Below are 11753 nucleotides of genomic sequence, written 5' to 3' on the forward strand. Positions count from 1 at the left end.
GGGTCGCAAAGTGTCCGACACGACTTAGTGACTGAGCACACACACCACAGAAGAGATCCTTATTCTCAGCTTCAAAAGGGAACTGAGGAGCCTAAGCCTTTTTTAGAGGACTGGTGGGTCCACAGCTGGATTCACCATGGGTCACCATCCCAACATCTCTGATATAGTCTGGTAGAGGAACTATAAAGTTGTAAAAAGTCACGTCTCCTTATTAAGCTCCTTCAGGGTGAGCTGTTGGAGGAGAAACTCTCTTTATGGCAGCATTGGGCAAGGCCATCACTGGGTTTGAGCATAAAAAAGAAAATTAAATAGTGATGAATGATCAGGGAGGGAGGCTGTGCTAAAAGAAGTGGTCACCAGAGACAAAATAGGAGCATCAGAAATGGTGTAAGCCAGAAGTCCCTGGTGGCCCAGTGGTTAGGACTCCTCACTTTCACCACCAAGGGTCCAGGTTCAATCCCTGGACAGGGAACTAAAATCCGACAAGCCACATGATACAGTAAAAAAGAAAAACGGTGAAAGTGGTGATCATCAGATGAGATTGCTGTGTCCCAAACTTTTCTATCATCTTCCCTGTATCACAGGGGAAGGAAGAATAAACCACCTTTCTCAGCATCTTGTGTATACACAGTTCTGGGTTCATTTCATTTCAGTTCAGTTCAGTCGCTTAGTCGTGTCCAACTCTTTGCGATCCCATGAATTGCAGTACGCCAGGCCTCTCTGTCCATCACCAACTCCCAGAGTCTACCCAAACCCATGTTCATCGAGTCAGTGATGCCATCCAACCATCTCATCCTCTGTCGTCCCCTTCTCCTCCTGCCCCCAATCCTACCTAGCATTAGGGTCTTTTCCAATGAGTCAACTCTTCGCATGAGGTGCCCAAAGTATTGGAGTTTCAGCTTCAACATCAGTCCTTCCAATCAACATCCAGGATTGATCTCCTTTAGGATGGATTGATTGGATCTCCTTGCAGTCCAAGAGACTCTCAAGAGTCTTCTCCAACACCACAGTTCTAAAGCATCAATTCTTCGGCACTCAGCTTTCTTCACCGTCCAACTCTCACATCCATACATGACCACTGGAAAAACCATAGCCTTGACTAGACGGACTTTTGTTGGCAAAGTAATGTCTCTGCTTTTAAATATGCTATCTAGGTTGGCCATAACCTTCCTTCCAAGGAGTAAGCGTCTTTTAATTTCATGGCTGCAGTCACCATCAGCAGTGATTTTGGAGCCCAGAAAAATAAAGTCAGCCACTGTTTCCACTGTTTCCCCATCTATTTCCCATGAAGTGATGGGACCAGATCCCATGATCTTAGTTTTCTGAACGTTGAGCTTTAAGCCAACTTTTTCACTCTCCTCTTTCACTTTCATCAAGAGGCTCTTTAGTTCTTCTTTGCTTTCTGACATAAGGGTGGTGTCATCTGCATATCTGAGGTTATTGATATTTCTCCCGGCAATCTTGATTCCAGCTTGTGTTTCTTCCAGCCCAGCATTTCTCATGATGTACTCTACATAGAAGTTAAATAAGCAGGGTGACAACATACAGCCTTGACGTACTCCTTTCCTATTTGGAACCAGTCTGTTTTTCCATGTCCAGTTCTAACTGTTGCTTCCTGACCTGCATACAGGTTTCTCAAGAGACAGGTCAGGTGGTCTGGTATTCCCATCTCTTTCAGAATTTTCCACAGTTTATTGTGATCCACACAGTCAAAGGCTTTGGCATAGTCAATAAAGCAGAAATAGATGTTTTTCTGGAACTCTCTTGCTTTTTCGATGATCCAGTGGATGTTGGCAATTTGATCTCTGGTTCCTCTGCCTTTTCTAAAGCCAGCTTGAACATCTGGAAGTTCATGGTTCATGTATTGCTGAAGCCTGGCTTGGAGAATTTTGAGCATTATTTTACTAGCATGTGAGATGAGTGCAATTGTGCAGTAGTTTGAGCATTCTTTGGCATTGTCTTTCTTTGGGATTGGAATGAAAACTGACCTTTTCCATTCCTGTGGCCACTGCTGAGTTTTCCAAATTTGCTGGCATATCGAGTGCAGCACTTTCACAGCATCACCTTTGAGGATTTGAAATAGCTCAACTGGAATTCCATCACCTCCACTAGCTTTGTTTGTAGTGATGCTTTCTAAGGCCCACTTGACTTCACATTCCAGGATGTCTGGCTCTAGGTGAGTGATCACACTGTGATTATCTGGGTCGTGAAGATCTTTTTTGTACAGTTCTTCTGTGTATTCTTGCCACCTCTTCTTAATATCTTCTGCTTTTGTTAGGTCCATACCATTTCTGTCCTTTATGGAGTCTATCTTTGCATGAAATGTTCCCTTGTTATCTCTAATTTTCTTGAAGAGATCTCTAGTCTTTCCCAATCTGTTGTTTTCCTCTATTTCTTTGCACTGATTGCTGAGGAAGGCTTTCTTATCTCTCCTTGCTATTCTTTGGAACTCTGCATTCAGATGGGAATATCTTTCCTTTTCTCCTTTGTTTTTTGCTTCTCTTCTCTTCCCAGCTATCTGTAAGGCCTCCTCAGACAGCCATTTTGCTTTTTTGCATTTCTTTTCCCTGGGGATTGTCTTGATCCTTGTCTCCTGTACAATGTCACAAACCTCTGTCCATAGTTCATCAGGTACTCTGTCTATCAGATCTAGTCCCTTAAATCTATTTGTCACTTCTACTGTATACTCATAAGAGATTTGATCTAGGTCATACCTGAATGGACTAGTGGTTTTCCCTACTTTCTTCAATTTAAGTCTGAATTTGGAAATAAGCAGTTCATGATCTCTGCCACAGTCTGCTCCTAGTCTTGTTTTTTCTGACCATATAGAGCTTCTCTGTCTTTGGCTGCAAAGAATATAATCAATCTGATTTTGGCGTTGACCATCTGGTGATGTCCACGTGTAGAGTCTTCTCTTGTGTTGTTGGAAGAGGGGTGGGTTCATTTAGGGTCTGGGAAAACAGAAGGCTTTCCTGGTTGAGTTGGCAGTAAGTGGACTCCATTTAGCAATGTCTGGTACCAGTTTGAAGGGCTTCCCTGGTGGCTCAGATGGTAAAGAATCTGCCTGCAGTGCAGGAGAATGGGATTTGATCCTTGGGTCAAGAAGATCCCCTGGAAAAGGGTGGCAACCCACTCCAGTATTCTTGCCTGGAGAATCCCATGAATAGAGGAGCCTGGTGGGCTACAGTGAATGGGGTCGCTAAGATTCGGACACGACTGAGCGACTTCACTTTCACTTTTCCCTTTCATGCACTGGAGAAGGAAATGGCAGCCCACTCCAGTGTTCTTGCCTGGAGAACCCAGGGATGGCGGAGCCTGGTGGGCTGCCGTCTATGGGGTCGCACAGAGTCGGACACGACTGAAGCGACTTAGCAGCAGCAGCAGCAGCATCTTGGAAGAGAAGCTCTACCCCATCAGGGTGGCACCGGACACAACCACCACTGGCACATTGGGGGGTGGAGAAAGTGATGTTGCAGATGAGGAAGATGTTAGAGATGGAATAACCAAGAATAAAATGGTGAAAGCAGTGTCACCAAAGTGAGGGAGGGGAAACCTGCTCTTGTGCTACATTCCTGGAGCTGTGAGGTTATCTAATATGGCATTAGCATCACCCCAGTTAAAAGAGGTTGTTATGTTTCTGCACTAAACTCTGACTGATAACAGCCACCAGGGTGAAAGTCAGAGTAAGTCACTGTTAATACTGACATGAAAACAATATATGCCACAACCAAAAACAAACGAAGCAAAAAGTGAAAACAAGCAAACCAAAAGCAACACATAAGCTGGCAGAATTCAACTAAAAAAAGAGAGAGAGTTGGAGATCGGCATAAATTTCTCAGGTGGAAGGCTCAAGAGTGAAATTCTCTTGATGTCATATAAACCCCACCCCTGGTCATCGCTCCGTCCTCACCCTCTGTCACCCACCATATACACTGAACTGCAGAAAAAGTCCATAAGAGCCTCCACACAAACATATCTTAGCCCTTTAGTATTCCTGAAGGGATGAGGTCTAGAGACTCATCCTCACAGGGGAGCGCCTGCTTCCAAGGTGCCCAGGGAGGGCACCCAAGCAGAAGCCCCTCTCTGGACAGAGTGAAGTCCATCTTTCTCCACAGTGGACCTCGATAACAGGGGCTGTTCCCTTTGAATGTGATCCAGGAGCAGATGCTGATCTCAGAGACGAGAGGGCACATCCCAAACTACAGATGTGAGGCCTGGCAGCCCCAGTGACAGCTCAAATAGCATCACTCATGGATGAGCCAGGCCAGCTGGTCTGTTCCCCTGGCTGGGAGCAGGCCGCAGAAATGCGCCCGCCTCTCATTTTCTGATGGGTCACAATTTACCCTTTTGTTGTTCCGGAACATTCTGGAGCACAGGAGGCTAATCATCCATCGTGGTGAGACATCTGCTTGTGATGACTGAGGGCTCAAGCCCAGAACATCCCAGCATCATCCTGAAGGCGGCCACACGGTCACCCTCAGCTTGTTCACTGCCATTGCCCTTTCACTGGCTCACGAATCAAGAAGAGATGAAAATGCACTCTTAAGTCTGGCAGTGACAACAAATCCCAAAAGATAAATGTATTTTATTAAGAGTGAAGCACAAAATAAATACTCACCCGTGTTCTGAGAAGACAAATGTGCTTATTGACTCCAGCAAAAACTGAGTTTCCATTCCCTTCTCCACGGATCTTCCTGACCCAGGGATCAAAACTGTGTCTCCCACATTGCAAGCAGATTCTTTACCATCTGAGCCACCAGGGAAGCCCCAAGGAGGAGAACACACACATCTATTTTGGCCCCATCAATGGGGCTTGATGGCAATTAGCCTTCATTTAGGTTTTCAGTTGCTCAAAAGCGAAGGGAGGCAGTCTCAGTTTCTGCTGCTCATGACAGTGTGTCTCTTGGCGTCCAAAGATAGAAAACACAACTCTGAGGCTTGATCTTGAACATGAGGACAAAGAGAGAGTGTCCCAAAAGATGGAACTCTTTTAAGCCAAAAGAGCACCTGCTCAAAGAGTTACTACTTGCCACGAATTTGTAGGCGAGAGGATGTAAACTCTAATGCCAGTAAGCTTTGTATCTTGTCAACCAATGACAAGAATCTAAAATCCAAGAGGATAAACAGGGATAATAACTTTTAGTTGAAGGCAGTGTATTAAGTCGCTCAGTCATACCCAACTCCTTGCAAACCCATGAATTATAACCCACCAGGCTTCCTGTCCAAGGAATTCTCCGGGGAAGAATGCTGGAGTGAGTTGCCATTCCCTTCTCCAGGAGGTCTTCCCAAGCCAGGGAGCGAATCTGGGTCTCCTGCATTGCAGGCAGGCAGTTTCTTTTCTGTCTGAGCCACCAGGGAAGGCTGCATGTGCCCAAAACTGACCTGAACGTTGTATATACTTAGTATCATTTAACTCACCCAACAGGACTCTGAGGTAGGTGGTTTTATCCCATTACATAGAAAGTGACATTGAGTGTCAGAAAAATCAAGGAACTTGCCCCAAGCCATACGACCTACGAGCAGCAAAGCAAAGAGTCAAATCCAGTTTGGCTTGACTACAAATCTCATCCTCTTACCCACTACGCACCCGGTATCTATCATCCTCAGGGGTCATCTGGATCCACATGCTGGTGACACAGGGGTAGACATTGGAGAACAAATATCAAAAGAACGTCCAAGCGTGGGGAGTGAGGCTTGATTGACGCTCTGAGCTAGACCCCTCCGCGCCCCAATTTCAAGCCGGCCGCCAGGGAGCGCTTGTAAAGGCAGGAGCTCTCCACCGCTCTTCACAATCCCCTGTGTAACCTCCTCCCAAATAAGAAAACATACGGAACCCCGGGAAGCACTGATAATGTCCAGCTATCCCCTGGGGTAATTTGATCCCATTAGTTCTCTTTTCCAAGAGGAAACTGGAGACTCAGAACGCTTCTCTGGTGCGGTTGCCCGGAGATAGAGAGCAGCTCGGTGGTTGCCAGGGGCTAGGAGCTGAGGGGAACAGCCGACGACCAAAGGGCACAAGAGAACTTCCGGGAGATGACGGAAACGTCATAGCCTTCGCACAACTGTATATATTTGTCAAAACTCATTTAATCACACACTTACCAATGGCAGATTTTACTGCATGTAAATTGCTTCTCAATGAAGCGGATTTAAATATACATTTTTTTTTTTTCCCAGAAGGGTGCTGGCTGGTGAACTTGAGCTAAAGTTTCCATTGTGTAGCTGCATTGCAGTAAACCCTTGGTCCAGAATCCCTAGCTTGTTCAACCTACCCAGCAGGGAGATTTCCTGCAGGCTGATCACACCGAGTCCAGTAGCAAGAAGGGTTAGAGCGGTATTTTCATGCAAACGCTTCTGTTGCAGTTTAAATAAGGAGCTGTTTGCTAGCGTTACCTTGGCTTCCTGCCTCCTTTCCTGAATCTTCAGAGGTCATCCTGTGTACTTGGTAAAAACATTCATCTGGAAAATTGCCTAGAGCCAGACTAAATATAACATCACTGTTTTTAACTTCTATCTCACATGACATACCTGTCTTTATCTTCATATCTTGTTGCATTTGGAAGGCCATACCTGTCTCTATGCTCAGCCATGAAAGATAAAAAAAAATCTTGCTAAAAATACTCACAAAGCTTGGCGTGGATTAAAAATAAGCCTTTCAGTTACACTCACTCCTCTCTCCCAGCCTACGTGTCCTTTCAGCTCTAGGTCACTCGTGCCCCAACACTTTCTTTGTGGGAAAAATACTTCTTTCCCCAGTGTGGCCAGTTAGGCTCTCTGCTCTCTATCCAAGACCTCCTATTTGGGGAAGATCTGGAAGCTTCTGACTCAGGTTAATAGCTCAATAGGAAAAGGAGCATAAGCCAACAAACATAGTCTAACATTGGAAATAATCAGATCAGTCATGCAAATTAATAAGTACATAAGGTTATATCCCAGAGGAAAAGAGTGCAGGCTCACACAACAAAAGCTGCCAGACAGAGTGGATTTTAAAAGGAAATGAAACCTAACAAGCCGGCCCTGACTTTGGAGTCTTAAAAGCTATTGATGTTCTCTGCTCTTAGGTGTCCTGGCTTTTGGGAGGAAGCCATTCTCTGAACCTCACAGCAAAGTGTGGACTGGTAAGAGGTTTTTTGGTAATAAAATAAAAGAGGGAAAAAACACAAAACACAACACTTTTTCAAATCACATGTAAATCATTTATTAAAAGAGGCAGAGTACAGCATTTAAGGAGCCAGTCCTATCAACGAGAACTTCTAAACATAAAATGAAAATAGTCCAAGACCAGATGATAAAGGCATTCAAAAGCACAGAAGCACACATACCTGCAAGGTTTTCAGATTGCACTGATGTACTACAAACTTTCGATGGTTTTTATTTTCACATTTCTTTCTCAAAAAAAATAAAATGTCATTTTCCTACAACTTTCAGGCTTCAAGACAAAAATTGCATGAAGTCATTGATATGACTTAACACAAGTCTAACATATGCTCTAAGGGCTTTATAACAGGCTATCGTTTTATCACTGCCATTTGCTTTTCTTGTGGTCTTAGAGTCGTGAAAGTAAAAGTTTATGATGAGACAAAAGAAAATTAGTTTTGCTTATCTTATATTCATTCCATAAAAAAATAGTTAATTTTTTTAAAGTAGGGTGTTGGGAGAGGGTAAGAGGAATTGATTGTTAAGTCCAGTTCTAATCTTCTGAGCTGCCTTTGGAATGAAGTTATGAGGTAGGAGTCTTCTACTGACCCTTGCGAAGGTGTCCAACAGGAGAAAAAAAAGCACAAGTGCCTCCTCTGTAGATCCATCTGGGACTGATTAAACAATTTAATGCCAAAAAAGAATTTTCTCCAGAAAACTCATAGTATTTCATAGATATAACATAAGCACACTAAATTTACTTATCTGCTACATACCAAACATCATGCCAGGCACTACTAAGAAAAACAAAGTTGAAGGTTTGGACCCTCAAGGAGCTTCAGAAATTAATCTGCCTTTTAAGCCCAAGAGAGGAGCTACCCCACAGCCAAGATCGGGGGCAGCAGCCAAGAGGAGCTACCCCACGTCCAAGGAGCGGCAGCTGCAAGGGCACAGGAGGGCCAAGAGGAGCTACTCCACATTCAAGGTCAGGAGGGGCGACCGTGAGTAGATACCCCTTGTCCAAGGTAAGGAGCAGCAGCTGCACTTTGCTGGAGCAGCCGTGAAGAGGTACCCCACGTCCAAGGGAAGAGAAACCCAAGTAAGATGGTAGGTGTTGCGAGAGGGCATCACAGGGCAGACACACTGAAACTATAATCACAGAAAACGAGCCAATCTGATCACACAGACCACAGACTTGTCCAACTCAATGAAATTAAGCCATGCCATGTGGGGCCACCCAAGACAGACAGGTCATGGTGGAGAGGTCTGACAGAATGTGGTCCACTGGAGAAGGGCATGGCAAACCACTTCAGTATTCTTGCCTTGAGAACCGCATGAACAGTATGAAAAGGCAAAAAGATAGGACACTGAAAGATGAACTCCCCAGGTTGGTAGGTGCCCAATATGCTACTGGAGATCAGTGGAGAAATAACTCCAGAAAGAATGATGGGATGGAGCCAAAGCAAAAACAACACCCAATTGTGGTTGGGACTGGTGATAGAAGCAAAGTCCGATGCTGTAAAGAGCAATATTGCATAGGAACCTGGAATGTTAGGTCCATGAATCAATGCAAATTGGAAGTGGTCAAACAGGAGATGGCAAGAGTGAACATCAACATTTTAGGAATCAGCGAACTAAGATGGGCTGGAATGGGTCAATTTAACTCAGATGGGCAGGAATCCCTTAGAAGAAATGGAGAAGCCATCATGGTCAACAAAAGAGTCCAAAATGCAGTACTTGGAGCAATCTCAAAAATGACAGAATGATCTCTGTTCATTTCCAAGGCAAACCATACAATATCACAGTAATGCAAGTCTATGCCCCTACCAGTAACACTGAAGAAGCTGAAGTTGAATGGTTCTATGAAGACCTGCAAGACCTTTTAGAACTAACACACAAAAAAGATGTCCTTTTCATTATAAGGGACTGGAATGCAAAAGTAGGAAGTCAAAAAACACCTGGAATAACAGGCAAATTTGGCCTTGCAGTACAGAATGAAGCAGGGCAAAGGCTAATAGAGTTTTGTCAAGAGAACTCACTGGTCATAGCAAACACCCTCTTCTAACAACACAAGAGAAGACTCTACACATGGACATCACCAGATGCTCAACACTGAAATCAGATTGATTATATTCTTTGCAGGCAAGGATGGAGAAGCTCTATACAGTCAGCAAAAACAAGAAAGGGAGCTGACTGTAGCTCAGATCATGAACTGCTTACTGCCAAATTCAGACTTAAATTGAACAAAGTAGGGAAAACCACTAGACCATTCAGGTATGACTTAAATCAAATCCCTTATGATTACACAGTGGAAGTGAGAAATAGATTTAAGGGACTAGATCTGATAGACAGAGTGCCTGATGAACTGTGGATGGAGGTTCATGACATTGTACAGGAGACAGGGATCAAGACCATCCCCAAGAAAAAGAAATGCAAAAAGGCAAAATGGCTGTCTGAGGAGGCCTTACAAATAGCTGTGAAAAGAAGAGAAGCAAAAAGCAAAGGAGGAAAAGAAAGATATACTCATTTGAATGCAGAGTTCCAAAGACTAGTAAGGAGAGATAAGAAAGCCTTCCTCAGTGATCAATGCAAAGAAATAGAGGAAAACAATAGAATGGGAAAGACTAGAGATCTCTTCAAGAAAATTAGAGATACCAAGGGAACATTTCATGCAAAAATGGGCTCAATAAAGGACAGAAATGGTATGGACCTAACAGAAGCAGAAGATATTAAGAGGTGGCAAGAATACACAGAAGAACTGTACAAAAAAGATCTTCACAACCCAGATAATCACGATGGTGTGATCACTCACCTAGAGCCAGACATCCTGGAATGTGAAGTCAAGTGGGCCTTAGAAAGCATCACTACGAACAAAGCTAGTGGAGGTGATGGAATTCCAGTTGAGCTATTTCAAATCCTGAAAGATGATCTGTGAAAGTGCTGCACTCAGTATGCCATCAAATATGGAAAACTCAGCAGTGGCCACAGGACTGGAAAAGGTCAGTTTTCATTCCAATCCCAAAGATAGGTAATGCCAAAGAATGCTCAAACTACCGCACAATTGCACTCATCTCACACGTTAGTGAAGTAATGCTCAAAATTCTCCAAGCCAGGCTTCAGCAATACATGAACTGTGAACTTGCAGATGTTCAAGCTGGTTTTAGAAAAGGCAGAGGAACCAGAGATCAAATTGCCAACATCCCCTGGATCATCGAAAAAGCAAGAGAGTTCCAGAAAAACATCTATTTCTGCTTTATTGACTATGCCAAAGCCTTTGACTGTGTGGATCACAATAAACTGTGGAAAATTCTGAAAGAGATGAGAATACCAGACCATCTGACTTGCCTCTTGAGAAACCTGTATGCAGGTCAGGAAGCAACAGTTAGAACAGGACATGGAACAACAGGCTGGTTCCAATAGGAAAAGGAGTACGTCAACGCTGTATATTGCCACCCTGCTTATTTAACTTATATTCAGAATACATCATGAGAAAGCATGGAGGAAAGCTGGAGGAAGCACGGGTCAGAATCAAGATTGCCGGGAGAAATATCAATAACCTCAGATATGCAGATGACACCACCCTTATGGCAGAAAGTGAAGAAGAACTAAAGAGCCTCTTGATGAAAGTGAAAGAGGAGAGTGAAAAAGTTTGCTTAAAGCTCAACGTTCAGAAAACTAAGATTATGGGATCTGGTCCCAACACTTCGTGGGAAATAGATGGGGAAACAGTGGAAACAGTGTCAGATTTTATTTTTTTGGGCTCCAAAATCACTGCACATGGTTACTGCAGCCATGAAATTAAAAGATGCTTACTTCTTGAAAGGAAAGTTATGACCAATCTAGATAGCATATTTAAAAGCAGAGACATTACTTTGTCAACAAAGGTCTGTCTAGTCAAGGCTATGGTTTTTCCAGTAGTCATGTATGATGTGAGAGTTGGATGGTGAAGAAAGCTGAGTGCCGAAGAATTGATGCTTTTGAACTGTGGTGTTGGAAAAGACTCTTGAGAGTCCCTTGGACTGCAAGAAGGTCCATCCAGTCCATCCTAAAGGAGATCAGTCCTGGGTGTTCATTGGAAGGACTGATGTTGAAGCTGAAACTCCAATATTTTGGCCACCTGATGTGGAGAGCTGATTCATTTGAAAAGACCCTAATGCTGGGAAGGATTGGGGGCAGGAGGAGAAGGCGACAACAGAGGATGAGATGGCTGGATGGCATCACAGATGCAATGGACATGGGTTTGGATAGACTCTAGGAGTTGGTGGTGGACAGGGAGGCCTGGCGTGCTACAATTCATGGGGACACGACTGAGCGACTGAACTGAAGTCCCAGATTTCTTGCACGTATGGAAGAATCATTCAGGTAATATGGGAGCTGGCCCTTGAACCTTTTTTTGTACAAAGAATCTCCAAAAGCCATACAAAGTTCTCTTTATGTCACTTAATTTTCAGATGTTACCTCACCAAAGGCTTCCTTAGAACCTTAATGCCCAAGACCTCAGACAATTCCTGATTATTTCAGTCTGAGAAATTCCTCCCGGGAAGCAGATGGCTTCCAAGAGAGCTCATCCAATAAGGCAATGCCCTGAGTCTCTAGCATGGAAGAGCCCAACTCCC

This window comes from Giraffa tippelskirchi, chromosome 12 (genome assembly GCF_054371585.1).
Source record: "Giraffa tippelskirchi isolate mGirTip1 chromosome 12, T2T-mGirTip1v1.2.pri, whole genome shotgun sequence".
Taxonomy (NCBI): Eukaryota; Metazoa; Chordata; class Mammalia; order Artiodactyla; family Giraffidae; genus Giraffa; species Giraffa tippelskirchi.